General features: G+C 43.0%; 1 protein-coding gene across 4 annotated transcripts in view; it reads right to left on the bottom strand.

Moving 5' to 3' along the window:
• Positions 1-15,631, bottom strand: part of LOC148848061 (multisubstrate pseudouridine synthase 7-like) — a 53,054-nt gene that overhangs the window by 20,833 nt on the left and 16,590 nt on the right. The gene's annotated exons all lie outside the window — the stretch shown is intronic.

The raw sequence follows: 15,631 nt of genomic DNA, 5'->3' as shown, positions 1-15,631 counted from the left end.
TTCTCTTTCTTTTTAAATGGATATGGAAGAAAAGAAGTGCAGATTTTTCTCCAGGAAAAAGGGCAGTTGACTGATGAGTTGATAGATGTTAATACCAATAGAGTAGCCCATCAGCTGTTCACTATAGAGATTTTTTTTATCAATTGCACACTATAGAGGTCTACAAGAGTCCTATGTAGACGACATGATACAGGAGTGGTTACACATAATAAACTCATCTATGTAGTCAGGCTATTTTCCAACTAAAATTGGGCTGCTCCTTAAAAACCCAGGACCATTGGGGATAAGAAACACTTTCAGGTATGCATCAAGAAGGATCTTATGGCCCACTCAGACCCTATTTTCACAGACAACTTTCTCATGGCCAAAATAAAATCATTGTTGAACATGGTTGTCAAGGTGATGTGATGCCTATGCAAGAAGGTGTATGCTGTCTTTTTTTTTTTATTATTTTCCTATTTGTTAGGATTCAATCAACACACACAGTGGTGTATGCTGTTTTGAACCCTCGAAGACTTCAAAACCTGAACCAATAATCAAGAAAGAACTTAAATATTGAATTTTTCCTTCTTTTCTAGGCCAAAAACAAGGCTGAGCCCCTATATTTTCTAAGTTTTTTTTTTCTTCCTTTTTTTTGTTCTCATGAATATATTGATCTTCTATGTTTTAATATGAAATTTATACTTTTCTATGAAAATTATAGATAATACTAGCAAAAGATGTTTGTTGGTTTCTAAGGAACCTAGTAAATTACCCTAGGGTTCATGGTTTTTATTTAAAAAAAAATCCATTGCCTAGGCAGTGACTAGGTGATAACTGATAAGGTGCTCCCCTGTTGCCTAGCCTCACTCCGGTGCCTTGAAAACTATGTTATTACAACAGCCATGGTATACTACCTTTTTAGGAGTTTAGCATGTGAAGATGGGGCAGAGACAAATGGTAAACAACTTGCTGACAGTAGTGATAACCCCTGGAGATTCTGACACTCTTTGAGAGAGGTTAGAGCTATAGTATCTGTTAGCGTAGGGGTATTTCTGTCTTTATACCTTGATTAATGTTGCTGATCTGTAATGTTGTGTTGGAACATGTGCTCTTAACTTAAGGGCACATAGGTCTTTTCAGTCATGTTTTAATAATAATATAAATACTTATTGGCCGACTGTGAGAAGTCAAGTTGACTCTTTCAGTTCGAACCGGAATTCTCTCTTCTCTCTCTCTCTATCACCTTTTCTTCTTCTATGTAGAGAACACTGATGTGGGCCCCACTGCAGTGGTCCCCACTATGTTCGTAGGACAGCAGTGTAGTTATTTGTTTCAGTTATAGTAGTGTCAATTTGAGTCAGTTTGTTAATTCAGTTGTTATTTATTTCAGCTTTTATTTACTTTATTTATTATGTAAGTACCAAGGGCAGATGTGTCCTTTCCATTATGTACTAAACATAACCTATAAATATTAAGAGAGTGGCGGCGGCAGATCAGCAAGAATCTGTCCCTCCTTTCAACAACTTGTGTTCTCTTGTTTCTCTTCTATTCTCTCTCCTTTCTCCCTCTTTTTCTTCTGTTTTGCAAACCTAAAACCCATTAGGATTCAAGACTGATTACAGTCTTGATCTTCTACTTGGTATCAGAGCCTATCTAGGGCTTCTCATGTGTATCTAGTCCAGCCGACCACATGAGGACTAGCTAGGGCTGGAAGCTTTGAAGAAGTTTTTCGGTGGCTGAATCTTGGAGATTACCAGGAGAGGTTCACAGCAGTTGAAGACTTGCCACGGCTTGCAGAGAGTTGGTAATTAGGAAGAGGCAGCGAAGGTTAGGGTTCAGGTAACCCTAGAAGACAGTAAACCGAAGTACATAAGTAAGTTTTTTTTACTGAGTTTCAGAGACTGCAATCAGTCGAGATAGGTTGGACCTATCTAGAAAGAGGGGCCAAACTGTGTTCAAGTTTGTTCTAGGGTTTGGCTTGCCGAACTGTGTTTAAGTTTCTTTCTAGGGTTTGACTAGTGGGCTGAACCCCCCTCTTCAAAGGTGATTAGTTTTTAGGGTTTCATATTGCCCTACGACAAGTCCCACTTGTGCGGATTGCTTGGAGAGTGCAGCTGAGCACTTACTTCAGACCTACAGTTGAAACCCTAATTTTGCTCACGCAGTAGTGGGCCCCACAATAGTGATTTCAGAAAATAACATTTCAGATTGATAGGCTGCCTGTACTATGCATGCCGATTGATTTCAGATCAGATTTGAGTTGATTTATTGCATATATATTGTGATAGGCGATTGATTTCAGATCAGATTTGGGTTGATTTCAGATCGGATCATATCAGATTTGTGTTGGTTTCGGATCAGATTTCATACTTGCTTGTTTGACTCTGTTTTCTGGTATAGTTGCTCTAACAGTTTGTAGCCACTGAATCTTGATCAAAGATGGAGTTTAAGGGTCAGGGAGAAAGTAGTTTTGGAAACCACAATTATGGTAGTGTATCTGAAACCGGGTTTCAGATTACAACTATGAGATTTGATGGGTCAAATTATTTGGAGTGGGCGCAATCAGCCATGATGGCTATTGGAGGAAGGGGAAAACTGGGTTACCTCTTGGGAGATGTGAAAGAACCTTCCAAGGAGGACCCAACATACACCAAGTGGGTTCAAGAGAACTATTTGGTTATGGCATGGCTGTGTAATTCTATGCAGCCACATATCAGCCGAAATTATTTGTGGGAAAAGACAGCCAAAGAGATATGGGATGTTGTGAAAGAAACCTATTCCCAACCCCTTAATGTTGCCAGAGCCTATGAACTGAAGTGTGAGGTGAATAGCCTTAAACAAGGAGAGAAGTCAGTTTCTGTCTACTTCTCTACCTTGAAATCTTTGTGGCATGAGATTGACCATCTAGAGACCCTTGAGTGGGAGAGTCCCAAAGAAGCACAGACTCACAGAAAGCAAGTCGAGACGAATAGGGTATTTGAGTTTCTGGCTGGTTTGAATTCAGAATATGACATTGTGCAACAACAGATATTGACAAGAGATAGTGTGACCCTCTCTCAAGCATACTCCCTGATGCATAGTGAAGAGACTAGGAGGAAAGTCATGATGCAGCCTTAGCCCTCTTTCCCAGCCTTGACAGCTGTTAAACCCAAGCCAGGGGGTGACTCAGAAAGGGACCGGAAGAAGGAAAATAAATGGGATCCGGTATGTGAACATTGCAAGAAACCCAAGCACACAAAAGATACTTGTTGAAAGCTACACCCTCACTTGGTCCCAGCAAAACTAAGAAATAAGAAAGGTAATGCTCATATGGCAGTGAACACTGATTCAACATCCTCATCAGGCACATCCCTAGAGACTTTAGCTGCTGTTCGGGTTGCCCTCATACTGTTGAAAAAGGAAGTTGGGAGTTCAGCTCAGCCATCTCAGTCACCATTAGCTCCTGCCACATCTGCATTTGCACATTCAAGTACTCGAGTCTTAGCTTACCATGCGTCAGCTCCAGGTAATACTGATCACTACTGGGTAATAGATTCAGGTGCATCTGACTATATGAGTAGCTTGCCATCTTTGTTCACTTCTACTTGTCCTCTGGCCGAGATAGAGTATCCATTGCTGATGGCTCTCTTGTTGCCATTTCAGGCAAGGGGGACATCAAGCTATCGGATACTATCTCTTTATCTTCTGTCTTGCATGTTCCTAAGCTTGATACTAACCTACTTTCAGTTAGTAGTATTACCAAACACATGAACTGTTCAGTAACCTTTTTCCCTGACCGATGTGTTTTTCAGGATTTGGAGACGAGGAAGGTGATTGGGACTGGCCGTGAGACGAACGGGATCTATCTGCTTGGAGAGAGTTCTCGTCGGGAGGAGTCAGTGGATAAGAAGTCTTTTGTTTCCCAGTCTGTGAATTCGGTTATGCTTTGGCATAACCGATTAGGTCATTTATCTTTTAAGTCTTTGAAGAGTCTGTTTCCTGCTTTATTTGAGTCTGTTGAGTTATCAAAGTTGAGGTGTGAGAGTTGTGAGTTTGCCAAACATTGTAGAACCTCTTATTCTTTAAGTAATAAAAGGAGTAATTCCTCTTTTGATATTGTGCATACTGATGTTTGGGGGCCATATCATATCTCTTCTATGGGTGGGTACAGATATTTTCTACTGTTTGTTGATGACCATACCCGGTTTTCTTGGGTCTATCTTATGCGTTCTCGGGATGAGGTTCCTGCTCTGACCCAAAATTTCCATCAGATGGTTCCCACTCAGTTTGGGACCAAAATCAAAGTCCTTAGATCTGATAATGCAAAGGAATACTTTGCTCAGCCATTGACCTCCTACCTTCTTAGCCATGGAGTTATTCACCAGAGCACTTGCCCTTATACACCACAGCAGAATGGCATTGCCGAAAGGAAGAATAGGCATATCTTGTGTGTGTAATTTGAAGAGCTATACTCAAAGTAGCAAGGAAGAGAAGAGAACCACAGAACTGAAGAGAATGTCGAACTGTACTATCCAGTCGACCAGTCCATTATTTATAGATGAATATAGTACAAGGTACAAGAAACTACTGGGATGCCCCTGATTAGTGATGGGACACCCAGATGACTCTAACATTCTAACACTCCCCCTCAAGCTAAGCATGAATATCAATCATGTTTAGCTTGCCAAGTATGTCCCTGAACTTCGTTGATGCCAGCCCTTTAGTTAATACATCTGCAATCTGCATCTCTGATGGAGTATAACACACAAAGTTCTCCTGAAATAATTCTCTCTCTGACAAAGTGTCGATCAATTTCAATATGTTTTGTCCTGTCATGCTGCACAGGATTGTTGGCAATGTTGATAACAGCTTTATTATCACAATACAGCTTGAGAGGACCCTCAATATTGATACCAAGCTCATTAAGGAGAGTCCTGAGCCATAAGAGTTCAGCAACCCCGTGTGCTATAGCCCGGTATTCTGCTTCTGCACTTGATCTAGCCACAACATTCTGCTTCTTACTACGCCATGTGACTAGGTTTCCTCCCAAGAATGTACAGTAACTTGAGGTTGATTTTCTGTCTCCAACGGACCCAGCCCAATCAGCATCAGTGTAGGCTTCAATTTCAAGTCTGCTGTTTTTTCTGAATAGAATTCCTTTCCCTGGGCAAGTCTTCAAGTATCTGAGGATTCTTTCCACTGCTCTCATATGAGGGGCCTTTGGTGAGTGCATGAATTGACTGACAACATGCACTGCATAGGCAATGTCTGGCCGAGTAAGGGATAAGTATAACAGTTTTCCTACCAACTTTTGGTACCTTTCCTTATCACAGTATTCCTCGCCCATTGATTCTTGTAATCCATGGCTTGGTTCTATTAGAGTGTCTGCTGGCCTGCACCCCATCATGTCTGTTTCCTCTAGGAGATCTAGCACATACTTTCTTTGACATATGTAGATTCCTTCTCTTGATCTAGCAACTTCAATTCCAAGAAAGTATCTCAGATTTCCCAGGTATTTGATCTCAAATTCTGAAGCTAAGAACTCCTTCAGCCTCTTCATCTCTTTCACATCATTTCCAGTAATCACCATATCATCCACATACACAATGAGTGCTGTAAGTTTGTCATCCTGTCTCCTTGTAAACAATGTATGATCTGCACTGCTCTGAGTGTACCCTACTTTCTTCATGGCCAAACAAAGTCTCTCAAACCATGCCCGGGGAGATTGCTTCAAACCATATAATGCTTTCCTTAGTTTACATACCTTCTTTCCAACATCATATCCAGGTGGGGGTTCCATGAATATCTCTTCATGAAGATCACCATTTAGGAAGGCATTCTTCACATCCAACTAATGAAGTTCCCAAGAGAATTTTGCTGCTAGTGACAGTAGAACCCTGATTGTGTTGAGCTTTGCTACTGGGGCAAAGGTTTCCTTGTAGTCAATTCCTTCCTTTTGTGTAAATCCCTTTGCCACAAGTCTAGCCTTGTACCTCTCAATTGACCCATCTTCCCTGTGCTTTACTGTGAATACCCACTTGCACCCAACAGTGCCTTTCCCTTCTGGCAGGTCCACCAATTCCCATGTCCTTGCTTTCATTAGGGCTTTCATCTCCTCATTCATGGCTTCTTTCCACCTTGGATCGGATGTCACCTCTGAATACCTGGAAGGGACACATACAGAGGAAAGAGCAGACACAAAGGAATGATAGGCAGGGGATAAGTGTGAGTAAGAAACATAATCGGCTATGGGATGCCGAGTGGTACAAGAACGAACAGGCTTACGAAGAGTAATAGGAAGATCCAAATCTGAATTGAGTGAATCAAAATTACCTTGGATTGCAGAGACAGATTGATCTGAGTTCATCTGGTTGCAATCATGAGGTTGAGGGGCCTTCTTCCTTCTACTGTATGTAAGTATCTCTTTCTCTTGTTTACTGGAACCTTCAGAAGCATCAGCCGAATCTGGAGAAGCAACTGGCACAGTGGAAGTCTCACTAGGTTGACCCGGAATGTTACAACTAGTAGTAGTGGAAGGTGATGAAATGGGAACAAAAAAGAAGGGAGAATGAGAATCCTCTTCCAACCCACTACTCTCCCCCTGAAGAGGATTCTGAGAAGACTGGAAATAGGGTTGAGACTCAAAAAAGACTACATCCCTAGTGACATATTTTTTCTTGGAGACAGGATCATAACACTTATACCCCTTCTGCGTAGGAGAGTACCCCAAGAATATTCCCTTTGTAGCCTTAGGATCCAGCTTGGTCTTCTTTGGATCCTTCACATGTATGAAGCATGTACAACCAAAAACCCGCGGGAAAAGAGGAAATTCTGGAAGAGTGGGACACAAAACAGAGAAAGGGGTCTTCATACCCAGTACCTTAGATGGCATCCGATTTATCAGGTATGATGCAGTGAGAACAGCTTGAGACCAATATTGCTTGGGCACATTGTGTTGGAAAAGAAGGGCTCGAGCTGTATCCAATAGATGTCTGTTCTTGCGCTCAGCAACCCCATTTTGCTGAGGGGTGTAAGCACATGATGATTAATGTAACATGCCTGCATCTTCCATGAATGAGTTCAGGGATCTTTCAAAGTATTCAGCTGCATTGTCTGAACGGAATTGCTTGATCTTTTTATCAAATTGTGTTTCAACCATCTTGCAAAACATCATAGTTATCCGGGGAACTTCTTCACGTCCTTTCAACAAATAAATCCAAGTGCACCGAGAATAATGGTCAATAAAACTGATAAAGTAACGGAAGCCATCAATGGAAACAATGGGTGAAGGACCCCAAACATCAGAATGAACCAAATCAAAAGGGGCTTGAAATTCATTACTAGAAATTGGATACATTGATCTACATTGTTTTGACATTTGACACACATCACAAATTAAACTCTGACTCGGAATGCCCTTACATAATTCGGGAAACAACATTGCTAAGGAAGAAAAGGACAAATGACCTAGCCTAGCATGCCACAAGTGCAGCCTAGCTATTGACTCCACACTTTCCGGGCTAGTAGTAGAAGGTTGCAAGGCTGAGCTGACATCTTCATCAAAATAGTAGAGGCCCCCATACTCATGACCACTCCCAATCGTTCTCCTCGTCAATCTGTCCTGGAAGACACAATGAGAAGGAAAGAAAGTTATACTGCAGTTCAAGTTTTTTGTAAGCTTTGAAACAGACAACATATTTGAGGTAAGACTAGGAACATGTAGGACTGATTTAAGAGAGAGATCCTTGCTTAGGTCAACCACCCCCTTTCCAGAGATGGTGGAGAGGGACCCATCAGCTACTCTCATCTTATCCTGGCCAGACAACAAATGATATGTGGAGAATAAGGAGGACATATGTGTCATATGGTCAGTGGCTCCGGAATCAATCACCCAAGAGGTAGAATTAATGGAACTAGATGCACTAAATGCAGAGGTTGTACCTGATTTGGCAAGAGAGGTGGAAGCTAAAGAATTGTTCTTCATACGGGCTAATGCCCGACTGAGAACCTCTACCTCACTAGCTGTGAAGCCCAAAGTACTTGGTCCAGAGGAGTCGGCAGCCTGCCTTGCGGTGGAAGATGACATTGTCTGAATACTCTGTGAGTTGTCACTACTGTTGTTGGTGGCAAGATTCCCATTTGCTGTGTGGCCCTTATGTTGCCTTTTGTCCTTTCTCAGAGCACCTGGCTTCAGATGAGGGTACAGGACCCAACATTTCTCCTTTGTGTGTTTCTCACCACCACAATGTGTACACTTGAGGGACTTCTTGTCTGAAAATCTATTCCCCTTAGTGGAGACTAAGGCTGAATGTTCTCCAGGTAGTTCTGTTGACTGTGTCTGGGAGTCAACTTGCATCTCCTTTCTCCTTACTTCTTCATTCCTCACCAGGTAGTAGACATGGTGAAGCTTAGGTAATTCATCTCTCCCTAGAATCTGTGACCTTATACCTTCATATATAGGGTCAAGACCCGCCAGAAACTTGAAGGCTCTGCCCTCCTCAATCTGCTTATCATGCCTTCCCTTATCATTAGCATTTTCCCAATCCAAAATCAAATGGTGGTCAAGCTCTTCCCAGAGGCCTTCCAGTGTTGCAAAGTAGGTTGCCACGGACATGTCTCCTTGCCTTAGGGCTGCAATGTCTTGGTTCAGCCTGTAGATTCTAGCATTGTTCTTTTTCTGGCCATATGTCTTAGATACTTTCTCCCAAATTTTAGAAGCTGTGGGGAAGTGATGAACAGTTCTGGCCACCCTAGGAGTCATAGAGGCCAGCAACCAAGACATGACTGTGGCATTTTCCTTGCGCCACACGGTGTATTCAGGACTGCCAATTTCTGGTTGTTTCTTGTCTCCATCCAAATAGCCTGTGAGCTCACGAGAGGTAATGAACAACATTGCTGAGACAGACCACTCTCTGAAGTTATACTTATCTAGCAGCACACTTGTAATCTGCAAGCTGTGCAGATTAGGGTTTTCCAAGTTTGAGGACCTTGTAACAGGTCTGTTATCTCTAGAGGAAACTTCACCGGATAGTGAGGACATCCCAACTTCAGTCCAAGAGTTGTTCACAGTGTTGTAGGTGGTTCTGTTTAGGACTGGCCGAAGTGGTCACAGTGTTCACAGTGCTGGTAGAAGTGTTCACAGTTCGGGTACTGTGCAGTGCTGTTTAGGACTGGTCGAAGTAACTGAACCAGTTCACAGTGCTAGTAACTGAAGTTCACAAAGTAGGACTGATAACCGACCTGAAGAGAATCTGTAACTGAAGTTACCACAGTTCTGCCCAAGTCTTGCTGGAGCACGAAGCTGCAACTGTAGAGGAAGCTCTCCCCCTTTCGGCTAGTGCTAGGACTGCTGAAATCAGTCCTCAACTAGGTCTGTCCTATACAGACCTCTCTTAGTAGCCCAATAGCTACTATTTGCTGGAGATAATCTAGTAGGACATCTACTTCTGGGTCTTACTTCCCTTGAGTCCTACAACCAAGAGAAACCCTAGGTTCGAACTTGCTTTACTCTCTTACACTCCTAGGTCTTCACTGCAGCAACCCAGAAAAGGAAGAGAGAAGATGAAAAGACAGCAAGAGAAAAGAGTGCGCCTGTTGAAACCAGGAAGGAGCTAATGCTCTGATACCATGTAATCTGAAGAGCTATACTCGAAGTAGCAAGGAAGAGAAGAGAACCACAGAACTGAAGAGAATGTCGAACTGTACTATCCAGTCGACCAGTCCTTTATTTATAGATGAATATAGTACAAGGTACAAGAAATTACTGGGATGCCCCTGATTAGTGATGGGACACCCAGATGACTTAAATCATTAAACAGGATTAGGCCCATTAACACAAGCCCAGTTACAAGATAAGTTAAACATAAGAATGGGCTAATAAGAACTCTTATCAACCAAACATCACTCTAACATTCTAACATCTTGGAGGTGGCTAGAAACATTATGTTTACCTCCAATGTACCTATTCGCTTCTGGGGTGATGCTATCCTCACGGCAGTTTATCTCATTAATCGAGTTCCTTCCCGGGTCCTTGATATGAGAACCCCCTTTTCCCTTCTATACCCAGACGAGGAGTTGTTCATTGTTCCCCTTAAAACCTTTGGTTGTACTTGTTTCGTTCAGCTTCTCGGGCCTCATCATTCCAAGTTTGAACCTAAGGCCTCCAAATGCATTTTCCTTGGTTATGCACAAACTCAAAAGGGTTATTGCTGCTATGATCCGGTTTCAGGGAAACGGTTTGTCTCCATGGATGTCACCTTCTTTGAGGAGACACCCTATTATCCTAGGGTTTCTCCTCAAGGGGAGAGCAGTGAGAGTGGGGCTATTTTGAGTTTCTTTCCTCAGGGGGAGAGTAGTGAGAGTGGAAGTGGGGCTGTTCCTTTACCTATTCCACTGGATAATGAAGATTGTAGTGGTGAGGGTGGTCAGAGGGATCCGGAGTTGAGAGTCTATCACAGACGATGCAGGCAAGTTGATCCTAGTCTTCGGCAGTCCCGGCCAGCTCCAGTTCCTTCTGCGGCTCCAGATCCAGAGCCTACTGAGATACCTCTCACTGTTGCCACTTCCCCTCCTGTGGATGACCTTGATCTCCCTATTGCCATTCACAAGGGGAAACGACATTGCACCACTTCTACAGCTCACAGCAACTCACAGTTCTTATCCTATGATCGTCTATCACCATCTTACCGGTCCCATCTCACTTCCATTGCCGATGTCCCTATTCCAAGAACAGTGCAAGAAGCCTTATCAGTTCCAGAATGGAAAGATGCAATGCAAATCGAAATGGATGCCCTGTTGAAGAATAATACTTGGGCACTGGTTGACCCACCAAAAGGAAAGAAACTGGTGGGATGCAGATGGGTGTTCACTGTGAAGCATAATGCTGATGGCTCTATTGAAAGGTACAAAGCTCGGCTTGTTGCAAAGGGGTTCACTCAGACTTATGGTATAGACTATTTGGAGACCTTTGCCCCAGTAGCCAAGATGACCACCATCCGAGTTTTGTTATCCCTTGCAACAAATCATTCTTGGCCCCTGTTTCAGATGGATGTTAAAAATGCCTTTCTGAATGGAGACTTGCAAGAAGAGGTTTACATGCAGTTGCCTCCTGGATTCTATGATACAGAGACAGTTAAGAAGGTTTGCCGACTGAACAAGGCATTGTATGGTTTGAAGCAGTCACCTAGAGCCTGGTTTGATAGGTTTAGATTAGCCCTTGGAAGGTTTGGTTATGTCCAGGCCCAGTCAGATCATACACTATTCATCAAGAGGGTGGAGTCCTCTCTGACACTACTAGCAGTATATGTTGATGATATTGTGGTGACAGGAAATGACAGTCATGAGATTGAGTCCCTCAAATAGCTCCTTCATCAAGAGTTTGAGGTGAAAGATCTTGGTGCACTACGGTACTTTTTGGGTATTGAGGTTGCTAGATCCAAGCAGGGGATTTTTATCTCTTAGAGAAAATATGTTCTAGATCTGTTGGCGGAAACTAGAAAGTTGGGTGTTAAGCCAACTGATATACCCATCGAACAAAATCACAAGATTAGTGCAGAGGGTGGGGAGCCTCTTGAAGACAAAGTAATGTTCCAACGGTTGGTTGGAAAGCTTCTATATCTCTGCCTCACTCGGCCGGATATCAGCTATGCAGTTAGTGTTGTTAGCCAGTACATGCACTCCCCTAGAACTTCTCATCTTCTTGCGGCAGAGAGAATATTAGCATACTTGAAGAGATGCCCGGGTAGAGGTATATTGTTCAAGAACAGTAATCACATGAGGGTGGAAGTCTATATAGATGCCGATTGGGCTGGAAGTATTGATGACAGAAGGTCTACCTCTGGACATTGTGCCCTGGTGGGAGGTAACCTTGTCTCTTGGAGGAGTAAGAAACAGAGTGTTGTTTCCCGCTCCAGTGCTGAAACAGAATACAGGTCAATGGCCAATAGAGTGGCTGAAATCTTATGGCTGAGGTCACTACTTGAAGAGTTGGGTATTGACTATGAAAAGCCCTTAATGTTGTATTGTGATAATCAGGCAACTATTAATATAGCCCACAACCCAGTGCAGCATGACAGAACTAAACATATCGAAGTTGATCGACATTTTGTGCAAGAAAGAGTCACATCACAAGAAGCGTGTCTTCCGTACATCACATCTAATATGCAGCTCGCGGATATCCTCACCAAGGCTGTACCAAGGAAGAAGTTAGAGATAGACCTATCCAAGTTGGGCATGATAGATATCTACTCCCAACTTGAGGGGGAGTGTAGAGAACACTGATGTGGGCCCCACTACAGTGGTCCCCATTGTGTTCATAGGACAGCAGTGTAGTTATTTGTTTTAGTTATAGTAGTGTCAGTTTGAGTCAGTTTGTTAATTCAGCTGTTATTTATTTCAGCTTTTATTTACTTTATTTATTATGTAAGTACCAAGGGGAGATGTGTCCTTTCCATTATGTACTAAACATAACCTATAAATATTAAGAGAGTGGCGGCGGCAAATCAGTAAAAATCTGTCCCTCCTTTCAACAACTTGTGTTCTCTTGTTTCTCTTCTATTCTCTCTCCTTTCTCCCTCTTTTTCTTCTGTTTTGCAAACCTAAAACCTATTAGGATTCAAGACTGATTACAGTCTTGATCTTCTATTGTCTACATTATTGAACTCAGTCAGGCCGAACTCTAAGGCAGACCTGAATTCTATCATGGTATCAGAGCAAGGTTAAATCTGCCTAGATTTCTGCTTGCCTAGGGTTCATTCTCTACGCACCCTATCTAGGGTTTTCCTCTTTTTTTTCTGTGTTCAATTGGAGATAAAGGAAAGGGCTGAAAATGAGTGTTCGCCCTCTTCCCTTGGAGGTCTCTATGCCTCCAGTCAGGTCGTATGTGGTCGGTTGCTGTGATTTCTGAGATCGCCCTCTCCTAGTAGAGGAAGAATAGAGGACCGAACTGTGTGGGCAGTGGCTGTTGTGTGTGCAGCAGCTGTTGTGTGTGGACTGCTTTCATGCTCGTATGGGTGTTACTTCAGCGATAAGGTAAGAGATTTCAGTGCATGATATCTGTTATGGATTAAATAGGAGGTGTGTTTCAGACCATATGCTAAGGGTTTTGGCCAGTAAGTACTAGGGTTTATGCTGGTTTCTTTGTGCATTTTGAAGGAAGAGATATGATCATATAGTGGTGAGATTTCAGGTAGTTGTAGGAGTAGGGTTTGTGGTGTGAGCACACTTTTTAGCAACAAGTGCTGAAATCAGTGTGACAGGTGTGATCTAGGGTTTGTGGTGTAAAGAGCACACATTCCAACAACAATTAGTGCTGCAATCAGTGTGACAAGTGTGACCTAGTGGTGTGTAGTGTGCAGATCTCAGTGATAATAGAATTCAGCAAGTGTGCAGAATCAGTGATAACATAATGGGAGACGATAATGATTATAAACCTAGTGTGATGGTGCCTACAGACTACCTGGATGTTCAGATGACCTCCATTAAGTTAAATGGAGAGAATTATGTGCCTTGGGCTAAATCTGTTGAAGTCTTTCTGAAGGCAAAGAAGAAGGTAAAACACATCAGAGAGGAGAAACCCTCCTCTGACTCTCACGAGTATGAAGACTGGGAGCAAGAGGATGCTCATACCATCACATGGTTGTGGAACAGTATGGAACCCAGGATTAGTGTGAACTTCATGTTCCTTAATACTGCCAAAGATGTGTGGGACCAAGCAAAGAAATTGTATTCGGGGCAGGAAAATACAACCAGAGTTTATCAGCTTTATCAAGAGTACTTTAACCTGCAACAGGGCAATCAGAGTCTTGAGGAGTACCATGCCAACATGAGGAACATACGTAATGAGTTGAATGTCTATCATCCTCTCACTTCTGATGTCAAGATTCAGCAACAACAAAGAGAGCAGCTTGATGTGACTAGATTTTTGTGGGACTAAAGCCTGAATATGAACTAGTACGGGCTCAGATATTAGGGGGATCAGCTCTTCCGTCCCTAGAAGAGGTATTTGCTCGACTCCAGAGGATTTCTATCGGATCTACTGAGAACTCTAATATCTCAGATAGATCTTCCTTTGCTGCATCGAGAGGTCGTGGTGTTAGAGGTGGAGCTCGGGGAGCTCAGTCTGGCCGTGGTGGTGGTAGTGGTTCTGCATATGGCCGAAGTGGCAATGGTGGGTCTACTTATAATTGTGGTGGTGGTCGTACTGGGAGCAGAGATTCAGGGGGAGCCCGTGGTAGAGGACGTAGCTCAGGCCAGAGGAAGTGCACTCATTGTGGTATGGATGGACATACCATCAACCATTGTTATGATCTACATGGTCCCCCCTCAACCTGGGCCAATCATGCCGCGACCAGTGACTCAAGTTCCAACATTAGACAGGAGAATCATTCATCTGACCAGATGCCTCCTATTTCCACAGATGGTCCCATGAAGGAGATGGTGAGTGTTCCCCATGATGAATATGAGAGGTTTATCCAATCACAACAGAACACGACGACTTCTGCTCACTCAGGTATGGCGTGTCTGGCATCTACACCCAATCCCTGGATCATTGACTCTGGAGCCTCCGATCACATGACTGGAACTCCAATTGTGTTTTCCTCCTTATCTCATTGCTCAACATCACAATCTGTCACCCTTGCTAATGGTTCCACATCCTCAATTTGTGGTGTTGGTAATATTGAACTAGATCCTGTATCCCTCTCATCAGTTCTGTATGTTCCTAAATTGCCTTTTAACCTTATGTCTGTTAGTAAGCTGACCAAATCACTTAACTGCTCCATTACCTTTTACCCTTCTATGTGTGTCTTTCAGGATCTCAAGACGGGGATGAAGATTGGTGGAGGGCATGAAGCAGGTAGATTGTATTATCTTGACGGTGGTGGTGGTAGAACTTCAACAGCTCTCCAGTCATCTCTTTCTCCTCTCCAGTGGCACTGCCGATTTGGTCATCCGTCGCTAAAAGTCTTGAAGTCCTTGGTTCCGTCCTTGAGTCAGCTTTCTGTTTTGGATTGTGAGTCGTGTCAGTTTGGGAAACACCATCGTGTTCCCTTTAGTTCTAGGGTTGATAACCATGTGTCGAGTCCTTTTTCTTTAGTTCATTCAGATGTTTGGGATCCTTATAAAGTGATGTCATATAATGGATACAGATATTGTCATTTTTGTGGATGATTTTTCAAGGATGATGTGGCTCTATTTAATGAAAGAAAAAAGTGAATTGTTTACCATTTTTCAAAAATTTTAAGCTGAGATCCGTAACCAATTTGGTACCCACATCAAATTTTCCATTCTGATAATGGTCGCGAATATTTATCCTATCATTTCAGGAATACCTAGACCAACACGTCATTATACATCAGACCTCGTGTACCTACACCCCACAACAAAACGGGGTGGCTGAGAGAAAGAATCGCCATCTCCTTGAAACAGCAAGATCCTTAATGCATCACATGCATGTTCCCAAACCTTTTTGGAGTGATGCAGTGCTTACCTCTTGTTTTCTAATTAACCGGATGCCCACGTTCATCCTTGATGGTCATTCTCCGTTTCAGGTCTTGTTTCCCACTTTGTCTCCGTTCCCTCTTACGCCGAGAGTTTTTGGGTGTGTCTGCTTCGTCCATAATCTGGGTCCCGGGAACGACAAGTTCGATGCCTGTTCTCTCAAGTGCATCTT

Source organism: Nelumbo lutea, chromosome 6 (assembly GCF_056320005.1).
Source record: "Nelumbo lutea isolate HS-2025 chromosome 6, American lotus-T2T, whole genome shotgun sequence".
NCBI classification, from domain to species: domain Eukaryota; kingdom Viridiplantae; phylum Streptophyta; class Magnoliopsida; order Proteales; family Nelumbonaceae; genus Nelumbo; species Nelumbo lutea.
Note: the sequence above shows the minus strand (reverse complement) of the source record. Positions and strands in the feature narration are given on the sequence as shown.